This window comes from Carassius gibelio, chromosome A16 (assembly GCF_023724105.1).
Source record: "Carassius gibelio isolate Cgi1373 ecotype wild population from Czech Republic chromosome A16, carGib1.2-hapl.c, whole genome shotgun sequence".
Lineage (NCBI taxonomy): Eukaryota > Metazoa > Chordata > Actinopteri > Cypriniformes > Cyprinidae > Carassius > Carassius gibelio.
Window position 1 is genome coordinate 28,422,864 of NC_068386.1, and position 16,009 is coordinate 28,438,872.

At 45.3% G+C, this 16,009-nt stretch overlaps 1 long non-coding RNA gene across 1 annotated transcript; it reads right to left on the bottom strand.

The window, feature by feature from the left end:
• Positions 1–8,531: 8,531 nt before the first annotated feature.
• LOC128030133 (uncharacterized) lies at positions 8,532–9,796 on the bottom strand. The gene is made up of 4 exons (XR_008187822.1): positions 9,621–9,796; positions 8,974–9,006; positions 8,814–8,880; positions 8,532–8,705 (listed from the first exon to the last, which is right to left on the bottom strand). It is a non-coding gene; the product is annotated as an uncharacterized LOC128030133 (long non-coding RNA).
• Between the last annotated feature and the right edge of the window lie 6,213 nt (positions 9,797–16,009).

Below are 16,009 nucleotides of genomic sequence, written 5' to 3' on the forward strand. Positions count from 1 at the left end.
CAGTAAATAGCAGTACAACTTGCTTTAAGAGATGCATGTCTATTCGTCACAGCCTCGCGTGTGAATGGCAAAGATGGCGCTGTTATGAATATCGTAAAAAACATTATTTGGCCTCAGAAATTCTTCGCGCACACTTGGCCGATGACCACTGTCTTAATAACGTTACTAAATTTAGTCTTAGTCTTAGCACCTAAAATCTTTACAACTTGTAATTTGTTTTCAGGGCGAGAAAACGCTTAACATGAAATCGATTTATTTCACCTTTCCTCTGACGCTGTTTGTAAAGATCGCACGTCATTCATATAAAACCTTTTTTTTTTTTTTTTTTGCAAAAACGATTCTGGTTCAGAGTCCGACAGAGACTTTACAGAAGACACACGCAGACTGTGCTGGAACTTAACCCAGTTGCTTTTTCTGAGGAGTATTTCTAAAATACAGCAGACTTTCCACACACAACTCACTCACTAATGTCGCTATTTCCCGCCGATTTACGTGCGAGCCCTGTGAGGGACTAACTTACTGCGCTTGTAGGCCTATGGATTTCATACAAAACGCTTACCTCACTTTTAAATACGCAACGTCCACAATGAATACGATAATAATTACGTGATTAATTTACAATTTAAACAGCATATTTAAAAAAGGCTGCATATATAGGCTTGCTGGTTTACAACTAAGGATTTAAGGATGCTGCATTTTGTCAAAAAAATCTAACCGGCTATCAGTGTCTATTTAATGTTTCACAGAATAAATACGTTACCCCTCATACTTCCATATCAAAGACTGCATGTTGAACAGTGAAATTAGCTTACTGTTACCACAACTTATTAAAAATTCATTCATATTAACTTACCATAAAATACTTCCCGCTCCGAGTGCGTGCCTCCTCCAGTCAGAAGTGAAGAATCCAGAAAGTTCCGCAAAGAATGAAAACGTAATAAACCAGTTGCTGGGTCAAAATAACCCAACCGTTTATTTGTGAATGACCCCGTTACAAATCATTTTACCCAGCATGAGCAACCCAATAATGTGTTTACAGTACCCCAAACCACCCAACTTTTTGACCCAGCACAATCAACCCAACAATTTGTTTACAGAAACAACCCAGCATTTTTTAGAGTGTAAAAGTAATCGTGCACGTTTTAGTACATCGAGGGAACAAATTAGTAAATCATGGACATGATTTCTTTCTTTTTCTTGCATTTCATGATCAGGGCTCTGTGCTCACTATCAGAGGATAAACCTAAACAATAAAGCAATTACCAAAGAACCATAATTTTTGAGCTTCTCAGAAGAAAAACATTCTTATGAGAAAATTGTTAAACGTGTTCTTCCTCCTCTTCTTCATCCTGGGCCTGCACTGTCAACATCCTCTGAGCTGAAAGGGAGGATCATCTTGTTAATGTTGCTCATGTATGTTCACAACCAGTCAAAAATCTGGAATCTTTTCTTTATGGTTTTCAAGAGAAGTCTCTTCTGCTCACCAAGGCTAGATTAATTTGATAAAATAAAAAAAAAAAAAAAAAAAAACAGAAAGAAAGAAATAACAGTTTTCATACTGTTTTTTTGAATATACTTAAACATATTTATTGAAATAATTATGAGGCAAAGCTGATTTTTTTAGTAACTTTACTCCAGTCTTCAGTGTCACATGATCTTTTTCATATACTGATATGCTGATCGGGAAACATTGCTGATTATCACAAATCAGTGAATTTACATGCACTCAATTGCATTATTGCCGCTAAGATCAAAGTGTACATCTGCTCATGACATACATGATGTAAATCACATCTGCAGTTAGCTTACTACGGTTGTTAGTTCCACTGAACTCTATTGGTAACGAAGGAATTTTTTGAACAAAGTTGGTTTTAGGGAAGCGCACCCCATATTAGAAATGATGGGTAAGAAAACTTAGCATTTCTGGAAAGTTGAATTTTTTCTTCATGATTATTTTATGAAACACAAAGTTCAAAACATTGAAAAAAAGGTAATCTTTTGTAAAATTACAAAAGTCTTCTCTACCACTGGTTTTCAATTTTATGCATTCTTGCCATTAGCCCCCCCCCCCCCCCCCAATAAAATAAATAAATAAAATAAATAATAAATACATAAATGTAACTGTAGTGTAGACAAAAGTTTGGGCAGCACAACTGTTAATAATCAGAAAAATTTATTGAGCAGTAAATCATCATATTAGAATGATTTCTGAAGATCATGTGACACTGAAGACTGGAGTAATTAATGCTGAAAATATAGCTGTGCATTATAGAAATAAATTAAACTTTTAAAATATATTTAAAACTTTTGACCAGCTGTGTACATTGCCACATTTAAATGAAAACTCAACTTGTAATAATGCACACATTCTCAAAGAACTTACATTCTGGTGATTACTTCCTTCCCGCACTGCTGTCAGATCCCTTCAGTCATTCCCAGACATCCTTGTTTTTAATCTTTCCCTCAAATCTACAGAAACAAACATCATTTTATAGACAATTTGGATAAGTCACGAATTGCAATAGTTATATAACTATAATCACAATGCTAAATTATATATATATATATATATATATATATATATATAATTATAAATATATATTGAATCGGCACACAAGTATCGGGATAGTATTAAATTGGCAGATTAGCATATCATCCCAGCCCTAGTTACTACAGTCAAAACAATTAAACTCTCTTCAAGAGTGCACAATAACTGATATTTAAAACTGTTAAACGAAAAGGCTCAAAATATTGCACACATATAATACACAAAAATATCTCTTCTTTTGGTGTTTTGAACACTTCTGTGAGTAATGCTACACGCTGTGACTCTGTGTTGCTTCAAGTGCATCATTCTGCGCACTGGTTGTGTTTACGCGATGCACGCTGTATAGGAGCCATACCCTTTCGTATTATAATACATTAGCACAATGAAAGATTCTTGTTCTGTCCCATCTACCACATGTTGCTGCCTTCATTACTGTGCTATACATTTAAAAGAAATGTATTTTACACACACACACATACATTATACACACACACACACACACACACACACACACACATACATATACAGACGTTTTAAACGTGCAGTACGTAACGTTACTCATGTTTATTCAACGAAGCCTTTTTGAAAATCGATCAGTTTTAAAATTGTGGTAAGTCTCCAAAAATAAATAAATGTATGGGAAACATATCCCGCAGCACTACCACCTGAGCCCAACTTTAGACTACTCATCACCTTGACTTTAAGTTTGAGACCAAAAGTTTGGACACACCTTCTCATTCAAAGAGCTTTCTTTATTTTCATGACTATGAAAATTGTAGATTCACACTGAAGGCATCAAAACTATGAATTAACACATGTGGAATTATATACATAACAAAAAAATGTGAAACAACTGAAAATATGTCATATTCTTGGTTCTTCAAAGTAGCCACCTTTTGCTTTGATTACTGCTTTGCACACTCTTGGCATTCTCTTGATGAGCTTGAAGAGGTAGTCACCTGAAATGGTCTTTCAACAGTCTTGAAGGAGTTCCCTGAGAGATGCTTAGCTCTTGTTGGCCCTTTTGCCTTCTGTCTGCGGTCCAGCTCACCCCTAAACCATCTGGATTGGGTTCAGGTCCAGTGACTGTGGAGGCCAGGTCATCTGGCGCAGCACCCCATCACTTCTTGGTCAAATAGCCCTTGATGCCTTCAGTGTGACTCTACAACTTTCATAGTAATGAACATAAAGAAAACTCTTTGAATGAGAAGGTGTGTCCAAACTTTTGGTCTTTGCTGTAAAATATATATTTTACAGTTTTACAGTGTGTATATATATATATATATATACATACATACATATATATATATAGATATATATTGTCATGGGCTGAAGAATCACACGACAGGGTTTAGTGAAAAGTGAAGCCCCGGAGGGTGTATTTATTAAATGGTGCTCGGTGTAGTGCTGAATCCTGTAGTGCCTGGTGCTCGTCCTCGGTGCCACGTGATCCTGTTTGCCGGCCGGCTGAGTGCAAGGGAACTTGGTGTCCGGTGCTCGGGTGGCGGGCTGGTCGATCCGCAGCTGTCTAGAGGGACAAGAGACACAACGTTAGTTTCAGTCATCTGAAGATCCTCTCTTTCCTCTGTGTCACCCTCAGCCACAGCGTTTATAGTCCTCTCCTCATCCGCTTCAGCTGGGACCGATCAGCACGCTGTGATTGCGTGCAGGTGAATCTCCCTCGTTGCCAGGGCGACGCTGATAGGTGCCCAGGACACGGCTCACACTCCCCCCCCCCCTAAGCGTCGCTCTGGTTCCTCGGGCGAGGGGGGAGGCAGGGGCTGGTGGAGGAAGAGTACCTGACAGACCTGCGAAAGCTGTCCACAGGCGGGAGAGTCCGTCCGCATTGGCGTTGGCGGTTCCAGCTCGATGTCGCACGTCAAAGTGGAAGTCCTGGAGCGCTAGGAACCACCGCGTTACCCGGGCATTGGTGTCCTTAGCCCGGGCCATCCACTGCAACGGGGCATGATCAGTGAAGAGGGTGAATTTCCGTCCCAGTAGGTAATATTTCAGCTCCAGGACTGCCCACTTGACGGCCAGCGCCTCCTTCTCCACTGCCGCGTATCGTTGCTCGGTGGTGGACAGCTTTCGGCTGATGTAGACCACCGGGTGCTCCTCACCGTCTTGCACCTGGGACAGGACGGCTCCCAATCCGGTGTCGGATGCGTCCGTCTGCAATAAGAAGGGACAGTTAAAGTCGGGAGCGCGCAACAGTGGCTCAGACGTGAGCGCCGCCTTTATCCTTCTGAATGCCTCCTCTTCCGGGGTTCCCCACTTTACCTTCTCCGGCTGTCCCTTCTTAGTGAGGTCTGTCAGGGCCGTCGCTAGGGAGGAGAAGTTGGGTATAAAACATTGATAATACCCCGCCAACCCCAAGAAGGCCCGTACCTGTTTCTTGGTGGAGGGCCTCGGGGCCGAGAGAATGGCTGTCACTTTTCCCTGTTGCGGACGGATTAGGCCCCGGCCCACCTGGAAACCGAGGTACTGTGCTTCAGGTAGGGCGAGGTGGCATTTCTTGGGGTTGGCGGTGAGCCCTGCCCGCCGTAGCTCAAGAAGCACCCTCCGGAGCCGCTCCAGATGGTCCTCCCAGGTCTCCGAGTGGATGACCACATCGTCTATGTAGGCCGCGGCGTAGGCTTGATGGGGTCTCAGCACAATGTCCATCATCCTCTGGAAGGTAGCCGGAGCCCCGTGTAGTCCGAAGGGGAGAACCCGGTACTGCCAGTGGCCAGTAGGGGTGGAGAAGGCGGTCTTTGGTTTGGCGGTCTCTGTTAACGGTACCTGCCAATAGCCCTTGGTGAGATCGAGCGTGGATAAGAACCGGGCTCTCCCCAGCCGCTCCAGCAGCTCATCCACACGGGGCATCGGGTATCCGTCGAACTCGGAGACCTCGTTTAGGCGGCGGAAGTCGTTACAGAACCGGAGGGTGCCGTCCGGTTTTGGGACCATGACTATGGGACTGGACCAGGGACTGCGGTAGGGCTCGATGACCCCTAGCTTCAGCATCTCTTACACCCCTTCTTCCACCGCGTGTCGCCGGGCCTCCGGAATTCGATAGGGCCGCTGCCGCACAACGGTCCCTTGTGGTGTGCGGACATCATGCTGCAGTAGGTTGGTCCGCCCGGGCCGTGGGGAGAACACATCGGAGAACTGACCGACCAAATGTTGAAGCTCTGTCTTCTGGGCGGCCGACAGGTGGGGGCTGACGTCAACAACCACGGGTGAGGAGGCGGCTAGGGCCGCAAGCTGAGTCCCCGTCCCCTCCCAGCGTTTCAGGAGATTGATGTGGTACAGTTGGCTTTCCTTCCGGCGCCCCGGCTGGCGTACTCTGTAAGTCACGGGTCCCACCTTCTCCGCGACGATGTATGAGCCTTGCCACTTGGCGAGGAATTTACATGCCGCTGTGGGGACGAGGACTCGAACGTAGTCCCCTGGCTGGAATTCCTGTGGTTGGGCCGCCCGGTCGTATTGTCGACGTTGAGCTTCTTGGCCGGTCGTCCCCGAGCTGCTCCTTCATAAAACTACCCCCACCCCGTACCTGCTGGAACACATCATAGAAAAGGTTAGCACTTTGGGGGGGGGACTCACCATCTCGGGCGCTGTCCGAAGCGAGGAGGACAGGGCGCTGTCGGGGACCCCGGCTGTGGTTCTTCCTCTTCTGGCGGTTCCCGGCAGGGCTGGCAGGCCAGGTGACTTGGGTGAGCAGTTGGTCGAAGCCTGGCCAGTCTCTCCCCAACAGCACGGGCACGGGCAGGTCCCTGACTACGCCCACTTCTAATGGCCAGGTGCCAGCTCTCGTGGAGAGTGTGACTCGTCGGGTGGGCACGTTCTGGGTGTCCCCATGGACGCAGGTAATGGAGAGACGTGCTTTGGTTCCCGTCTGTGGGGGAAACAGGGAGGACTGGACCAGGCTCACCGCACTTCCAGAGTCCAACAGCGCTGTATATGGCCGGCCGTTAATGGTAACCTCGGTCTGGGGTGCTCCTCGCGGCGGCTCCAGATGGACTGCACAGCCTGCCAGCCAGGCGCGATTGGGAGAGGGTGGTGGCTCCGTGGGCATCGGCTCATCCTGCATGCCGGGAACCGCCGACCTGCTGACTGTGCGCTGGGTGCCCTCTGGCGTGCGTCGTTCCTGGTACACCCTCCGGGGAAATGGCGGTGCTCGCTCCCCAGCTTCTCGTCGCATCGTCATCTCCGCCAGCTCCACAGCCTCGACGAGCTCTCCCACGGTGCGTGGATTCCTCATTCCGGCCGCCTGTCGAAGGGGCCGTGGCAGGGCGCACAAATACCGGTCCACGACGACACGTTCGGCCACTTGGGCGGCGCTGGGGCTCCCGGCGAGCAACCAGTGATGGGCGAGGCGGTTGAGTTCGGCAGCTTGGGCGCGGGCTGGCAACCGACTATTATACTCCCAGGCTCGGAACAATTGGGCTGTGGCGATGGGGGACAAACCCACACGCGCCAGAATTTCCTTCCGTAGTTCATCATAGGATTCCTTTTGGTGGGCTGGCATAGAAAAGTAGGCCTGTTGGGGTTCCCCGGTCAGCAATGGTGCCAGTATCCGCGCCCATTCCTCACGGGGCCAGTCCTCTCGTGCGGCAATGGATTCGAACATGCCCAGGTAATGCTCTATGTCGTCGTGGACGGTCATCTTCGGCAGGAGCTGGGTGGCTTGAGTGCGCGGGTCCGGCAGCGAGGCCCGCTGAGCAGCCGTGAAGCGGAGAGCGGCGACTTCGCGCTCCGTTTCTCCTTGGCGAGCGGCCATGTGCTCGACGATCTGCTGCTGGCGAAGGCTTACTTCCGTCAGGTGCTTGAGAAGCTCTTCCATAGCTGGGGAGGGAGTCACCGCCTGACGAAGAAGCAGAGGGGGGAAAAAAAAACAACTTGGTGAGTCGGTGATTCTTCAGTAAGTTGCCCGCATTCTCCACCAGTGTCACGGGCTGAAGAATCACACGACAGGGTTTAGTGAAAAGTGAAGCCCCGGAGGGTGTATTTATTAAATGGTGCTCGGTGTAGTGCTGAATCCTGTAGTGCCTGGTGCTCGTCCTCGGTGCCACGTGATCCTGTTTGCCGGCCGGCTGAGTGCAAAGGAACTTGGTGTCCGGTGCTCGGGTGGCGGGCTGGTCGATCCGCAGCTGTCTAGAGGGACAAGAGACACAACGTTAGTTTCAGTCATCTGAAGATCCTCTCTTTCCTCTGTGTCACCCTCAGCCACAGCGTTTATAGTCCTCTCCTCATCCGCTTCAGCTGGGACCGATCAGCCCGCTGTGATTGCGTGCAGGTGAATCTCCCTCGTTGCCAGGGCGACGCTGATAGGTGCCCAGGACACGGCTCACAATATATATATATATATATATATATATATATATATATATATATATATATATATATATATATATATATATATATAGACACACACACACACACACACACTTTTTCACATCCTGTTACTGCAATAGACCTTGCAGCATTAAGGTTAACGATTAATCGATTATTTGATTGTTAATTTAAACAACGATCGATCATGGAAATGATTGAAAATTGACATCCCTACACAGAAGTATAGAAAATTCTACATTGATTTAAACATTTTTTTGCAAAAAACGACACTAATATCGGATCAGAATTACTGTCTCTTCTCATAGTGACAGCCAATCACATTAGTTTTCTGGTATTGCATGCACTCGATTGGCTTGCGTCTGCGCTTGGGTATTTGCATAAGATGTTCTGACTGGAGGACGGCTGCATTGGCGCTTGAAAAGTCTTCAACTTCTATTTAGAATTAATTTCTAGAATTAATTTCCCCATGCTTGACGTCACTTCATTTAAAAGTAAACGAGAGGCGTTGACGCCCCGTGTGATGGGGCGTTATATGTCTGGATACCGCTGCACAAATCTTTCAACCACGAGAAATGTAGTTCCAGCACGGCCTTACATCCAGAACAGCAGAATGGTCAGGATGACCTGAAACACATAACCAACTGAAATCAATTTAAAAGTATTTAGTCTTGCCTGAGTGATGCTGAAACAACCAGGTTTAGTTTTTCACCCAGGAGAAACTGCTTCCTGTGGAACAGTCTCCATGAAGAATGATCTCTTGATCCTGGATCCTTGCTGCCATCCACGCAGAGATGATTTGGAGGATATGTGGTTGTGTCTAAAGGGTAATGAATCAATGTTACAAGAATACTGATAGCAGCACTATTGATCCTGTACCTTATGTAAATGTTTTCAGTACTGAACAAATCAGGAACCAAATTAGTACCAGTTCTTGAAACCCATCTCTACTTGTAATAGTTGTCTTGTTGCTGCTGCCCAGACTGTCTCTTCCCCTGATGATAAATATATGTGTTCATTTTAAAGCAATAAATAATACATTTAAATTACTAGGTGGTAACAAATATATTTCCTTATAAGGAACTCACTGAATCATGGACTCAACTGGTGGTTGTCAGGCCCTAAAAAAGTGTACAATTTGTTTACTTTTTGTGAAACGAAAGTATCAGATCAATTTGAGAATTAAACTAGCATTAAAAAGCATGCATGTGAAAAACACCATTAACACCAATAATGAACAGATGACAGAATTTACAAGCCTGCCACTTGAGGGAGAAAAGGGGAAATTATTAATCCCACATAACGTTACACTGAACATGATTTCGGCAGCCTCGGTCTAATTAACGTTAAACTTTATATTTAATGTTATATCGGATTATATTCAAGTTCACAGCATGGATAGCATGAGCATCATCAAGCTCGAGCAGCAGGTATTCAAACAAACTAATTAATGTTACTACGGTTAAAAATTTAATAATTAGAAAGTTAATACTGTATAGTTTATAGTGATAAATTTCAAATAATTTAAAACAGGTAAGGTTATATTCGATTTTTACAGTTAACGTTACCTTAGACCACCTCTGAGACTGCTTTTGAGCTAATTAACCAAACAGAGCATTTATTTATTAAATTGAAAGAGAAAACCTACAAAAATACAAAACACTACTCCTCTTTGATGGCATTTACCGTTGTATCAGTTAAAATCTATGAATAAAAGTAGATTTATAGGACTTACCTTTCCTCCGTGTCCGTCCGCTGGAAGTTGACCGTTACAAAATGACGGGCACGCGCACGTCGCGCACTTCACTCAGAAAGTGACGTGCCCTGCTAGTTTAAGGTTTAAATGTTCTTTTGTCCCGTACTCTCTTTCATTAACAAACATTATCACCATTTGCTAAGTAAATTGTTTATTTTATTTTATTGTTTCTTAAACTGATGGCATATATATATGATTATTTTAACATGCTTGATTAATTTTTTTGTATATTTCCCAAAGAATATGCTGTTCAAATGGTATCTTAATAATAATAATACATCTAGTGCAATAATATTAAAAGTTATCTGAAGACCAGCTGACCACGTCGCTACAACGTCCCCAATGGGACTAACTAGCGACTTCTTTTGAGTACGTGCCCTCAACGTTTCTGGGAAGTTAGCCAAGATTTTAAAAAAATGGAACTTTACCACGACGTCCTCACAACGTTGCCATAAAGTAATGTCGCGCTGACCAAATGACGACTAACTGGCGACGTCCTCACAACGTTCTGTGTTTGCTGGGGCGGCGAGTCGGGACACAAGAGCTTGTCATTCATACGGGCGAATTGCTGTCGTAGCGGTAAACGGGAATGGTAAGCTGTTTTTTTTTTTTTCTTGACTGCTGCGTGCAACGCAGAGAGCTCGGTAAACGAGATCGTCCTTTAATCGAACGGTTTTCCTCGCGCTTAGCTTTTTGGGGATTAAATCAGATGCCGAGGAGTCGGGTGGAGCACCAGTAATTAATACAACTAGGAGCAGGGATCCCAAGTGCAAGGTAGTGATTCACTGACTCGATTTTGTAAGGATTTAATATATTAATGTGGGACAGACTGTGCCAATTGTTTGTTTCTTCCCTGCTTAAATGTGTTGCACCATTGCTGTGAGTAGAAATAGATTTTATATATTTATTCCGTGTGGTATGTTGTAAGTGGGACTTTATACTGTGTGAAACACTATTGTGTGAACCAGGGAGGAATAATACAGTTAGAAGGAAACTGGTGCAGTTGGTTTTATGCTATGTGTACTTATGGTAGGTTTGTGATTTATTGCAGAAACTGAGTGCTTCTGGGTGTAACTGCCGCTTTCCCCTATTATAAGTGTGAGAATTATATTGTACCTCCAAGTGTATTGTATATTTTGTTTGTTTTGTTTGTTGTCTTTTTTTGCTTGTCTTTTTTTATTTTTTATGAATGGTTTGGCAAACAGTATCATAACATTGTGCAACACTTACCCAAGGCTAACCCTAGCATAGATTTGGAGTGGTTTCACAGGTATTATTCAGTTTGAGCTTGCCGTGTACAGGGTTTCCATATTGGGGGTGCTGTGTTAATTAAGATTGCGGTATTTGATACACTGTGTGATAGTGAGGTTCTGCTGTTGGCCATTTGTGTGCCTATGGACAGTATTATTTGCCAACCTTCAATATTTTAACTATACCATTATTTTATTTTTTTTGTATACCAGCCTTTGTCTTCCTTTTTAATCCTTAAACATACCTGTTAAGAGGAACTAGGTAATGCTGAGAAAGAAAAGTTCCATAATGTTACACCTGGCGTAGTCGGCAGGGTTAGCTTAGGCTGGTTGCATAGTGTTTTTTTTGTTTTGTTTTTTGTTTCATTATTGTATCTTTGTGGTACTTGGGGGTACAGAGTTGTTTTGTTAAGGGGGGGAAGCGGCAGTTCACCATCATCAGGGAGAACGTGGTTGGAGACTCAGCAGCAAGTGCTTATCGAAGATCAACTGAGACCATGTCTTCCCCACAAGGCATGACGGAATTACGGGAGCTAATGGACCAAATTCGACAGCTTCAGGCTGAAAATGAACAATTGAAAGCACAGGGAAAGGACAGAAACCAGGATACTGATGCTTCTACTTCTAACAGTGAGTCTCGTATAACACCTGCCCCTACTGATTCTGAACAGTCTACATCTAGTAATGCATCTGGGCCTGCTTCGAGCCATGCACGTTATATGTATGTCCCACGAGAACGCAAATGTTCTAAATTTACTGGTAAAATGTCTGTTGACCTAATCACCTTAGATCAATGGGTCACGGAGGTCCATAGATGCCTCGAGGCTAGGCCTATGCCTAATGCTGAACAAGTGTTGTTTCTGTACGATCATTTGGATGGGGGGGCAAAAGCAGAGGTGGAGTTTCATGAGGCTTCAGATAGGGATACAGCTGAAAAGATTTTTAAGATTCTTGTTGAAAATTTCAGTTGTTCTCAGTCCTATGTAGCGGCACAGTTGTGTTTTTTTCAGCGACACCAGAAAGAAGGGGAGTCCCTACGTGATTTCTCTCATGTCTTAAAGTCTTTAATGGACACTGTAATAAAAAAGACACCTGGCGGAATTTTAAATCATGACTTACTGCTACGTGACCAGTTGGGGGTTAGTCAGGGTGTAGACTCTAATGCAATATCGGCAACCAACACTGAAATGACAGAGCTGAAGGAATGCCTACGGCGTCAGCAGGCCCAATTAGATGCCATTTTGTCACAATTAAATTAATCTCATCCACAAACTAACTCCAGGAGTGTAGGAGGCCAGTCTAAAACATACCGGTTCCATCCTGATGGCAGGCCGATTTGCAATCGTTGTAGCAGAGCAGGACACATTGCCAAATACTGTCGTATCGATCCAAACTTGACTAATGTAGCAACCCAGGGGGTGGGACAGAGGGCTGTAGCTCATAATCAGTTAGTGGAATCTTCCGCTCCTCTGCAGCCGCAGGAAAACTAGTGCCCTCTGGTGTGGAGAGTCTAACACCAAGGGGAGCTGAATTAGGCTCTTGTCACTCTGCTTTTGATACCATGCCCCACCTCATAGGTCAGTGTCCAGTAGTTCATGTCTGGATGGGAGGAAAGGCCGTTACATGTTTACTGGACACAGGCTCTATGGTTTCCACAATAACAGAAACATTCTTTTGGGAAAATTTTCAATCCCGTGAGGAGTCCCTTAAACCATGCAGTTGGCTCCAATTACGAGCAGCGAATGGGTACGAAATCCCATACTCAGGTTATCTTGAATAAGATGTGACTATATTGGGTAAAACCTCCCCTAACACGGGCATTTTAGTAGTGCGCGATCCAACTGATCCTCTTACTCAACAACAGAAGCGTGTGGTCCCTGGTCTTTTAGGCATGAATATCATCCAGAGCTGTTATAAAGAATTGTTTGCTGACATAATGTCCACTTCAGCCCAGGTCTCCCCGATGGATAAAGATAGCAGAGCATGGCGACAGGCTTTTACCACATGCCAGTCCATTGAGAAACTCCATAGTAAAGGGTGTTTAGGCAAGGCTAGAGTCCAGAGTTCTGCAGTTTGCATTCCTGCCGGGTCTCTAAAACTTATTCCCATAGTTTGTCCTAGCGCTGCTAATCTCTCCCTCCACTCTGTACTTATGTAACCGCCCGTAGAAGAGACAAAGTTGCCAGTGGGTATTTTGATCTCTAAGGCGTTACTATCAGTGAAGAACGGGCTGGTAGAAATACCAGTCACTAATGTGAATTTACAAGATGTGTGGCTGCAACCGCACACCATCTTGGGTGTACTCCATATTGTTCAGGTTATGTCTTCAGGGTGTTCAGTGAACATTGTGGAAGGGTGTAGTGGGGAACAGGTGGCCGTAGTCCAGTCAGCGGAGATTAAAGCTACGCCCGCAATTGATTTTTTTGACATGTCTTGGCCAACCCTATCTTTAGATCAAGAATATCAAGTAAAAGCACTATTGCAGAGAAACAGCGATGTTTTCAGTCAGGGGGAGGGTGATATAGGGTGTACCACTTTGGTAGAACATCAGATCCACCTCAATGATGATGTCCCCATTAGGCAGAGATACCGTCGATTGCCTCCTTCCCAGTACGACAAAGTCAAAGGCCACATCCAGCAGCTGTTGGAGACAGGAGTTGTGAAACCTAGTTCTAGTCCCTACTCGTCGCCTATAGTTATCGTGCAAAAGAAAGGGGGAGACATTAGACTCTGTGTTGACTATCGGCTCTTGAATGCAAAGACGAGGAAGGACGTGTACCCACTCCCCCGTATAGATGAATCCTTAGATGCACTGACTAGAGCGAAATGGTTCTCAACTTTAGACCTTGCCAGCGGTTATAAACAAATGCCAGTTGCAGAAGTGGATAAGGCCAAGACAGCATTTTGTATACCGTTTGGACTCTTTGAGTTTAATCGTATGCCTTTTGGCCTTTGTAACTCACCGAGTACCTTCCAGAGGTTGATGGAGAGATTTTTTGGAGATCAAAGCTTCCAATCACTTCTACTTTACTTAGATGACATAATTATCTTCTCAACCTCTTTTGACGAACACCTGTTTTTAACCGTTTGCACAGTAACCACCTCAAGTTAAAACCATCTAAATGCCATTTCTTTCAAAGAGAGGTAAAATACCTGGGACATGTCGTTTCTGCCGATGGGGTAGCTACTGATCCGGACAAAGTCAAAGCCGTAGCAGAATGGAAACAGCCAGCCACCACAAAGGAATTAAGATCTTTTCTGGGGTTTGCATCATATTACCTGTCGTTTTGTCAAAGATTGCCACACCATTGCATAGACTGGTTGCTCAGGTGGAGTCAGGTGCTAATAGGTCTAGGGCCCGAGCTAACGTATTGGGAAACGGATGGACCCCAGAGTGCCAGCAGAGTTTCCAGACTCTAAAAACCCGCCTAATCAGTGCCCCTGTCTTAGCGTATGCCGATTTCACGAAACCGTTCGTTTTGGAAGTTGATGCAAGTCATGCTGGCCTTGGGGCCGTCCTAGCCCAAGAACAAGATGGACGTAGGAAGCCCATTGCTTTTGCCAGTAGAGGATTACGAACAACCGAGAGAAACATGTCCAACTATAGCTCCCGTAAGCTAGAGCTTCTGCCTCGGCTACCGAACATCGCTGGGCTTCAGAGCTAGCCATGTTCGATTTTGAAATCCGATTCCGCCCAGGCTCTGCGAACAGAAATGTGGATGCACTTTCCAGGCTGCCAGCCCCTGTTTCCATCTCCACTGTGGCCCCAGGCATAGAGGTCCCCTTAGTCCCTTTGAGTGCTAGTGACCGTAAGACCCAAATCCTGTGCCAAGAGACCAGTGCCTTACCAATTCGACAGAAGGCCGACTTACAAGTCCTACAGATGGAAGATCCTGCTATTGGGCCATTCATCCAGCTCTGGAAACGAGGAGCAGTCCCAACAAAATCAGAACGGATACTGCTGCCTCCAGAGACTCAGAAACTGCTGAAACATTGGCTAAGGATTCGGTGTCAGGATGGGGTGTTATACCGCAGCGTCCGGCTACCAGGGTACAGTAGAGAGACGTTCCAACTCATCTTGCCGCAGTGCCTAAAACAGGAAATCTTGAGAGGCCTTCATGATGATCATGGACACCAAGGTATAGAATGTACAACCCGCCTCATTAGGGAAAGATGTTTTTGGCCTGGTATGTCTAAAGAGATTGAGAACTATTGTCAAGAGTGCGGCCGTTGTATTGTGGCAAAAGCGGTTCACCCACAAGTGAGAACTTTTCCTGGGAATCTGACCGCGTCCAGACCCCTGGAGGTTGTAGCCATCGATTTCACTACTTTCACGAGTTCACACTTACATATAATTAACTGAATATTATAATGCGTATTTGGCGTGCTGTCCGGGGAAGGGGCTCCGAGCTCGGGAATGGCCCGAACCTAGAGTACCCCCCGTATATGAAAGTGTAAAGTGAACTCTAGTGGAGGAGAAGGGGTGGAGGGGGGATGCTGATAAACTGTCAATAGAGACAGGTAGGCTGATTCAGCTGTATTTATACCCTAAGGCTGATTATCTTGAGTGGTTCCACCTGTGCTAATTAGGTTAAGTATCTGACGTGCTTCTCCCGAACCTTGTTATGAAACTACATTTAGAGAAATCAACCAATGGGCGTGAACATGTTCTGATTGCGACGGACGTATTCTCAAAGTTCACGCAGGCATACCCAGCCCGTGACCAGAAGGCCAGCACAGTAGCTAAATTGCTCACAGAGGGTTGGTTTTATCGTTATGGGGTGAGCAAGCGGCTTCACAGTGACCAGGTTAGAAGTTTTGAGGGAGACCTCATGAAACAGTTGTGCAAGTTGTACAATATTGCTAAGAGCAGAACGACACCGTACCATCCGGAGGGTAACGGGCAGTGCGAAAGATTTAATCGCACGTTACACGATCTACTCCGCTCGTTACCCCCAGATCAGAAACGTAAATGGCCCCAAGCACTTCCCCATGTTCTGTTCGCTTACAACACCACTCAGCATGCGTCAACTGGCCACTTACCCTTTGAACTGAAGTTTGGGCAGAAAGTACGACTGCCAGTGGATTTTCTTTTGGGCAGTACTGAAGAGGAAACTG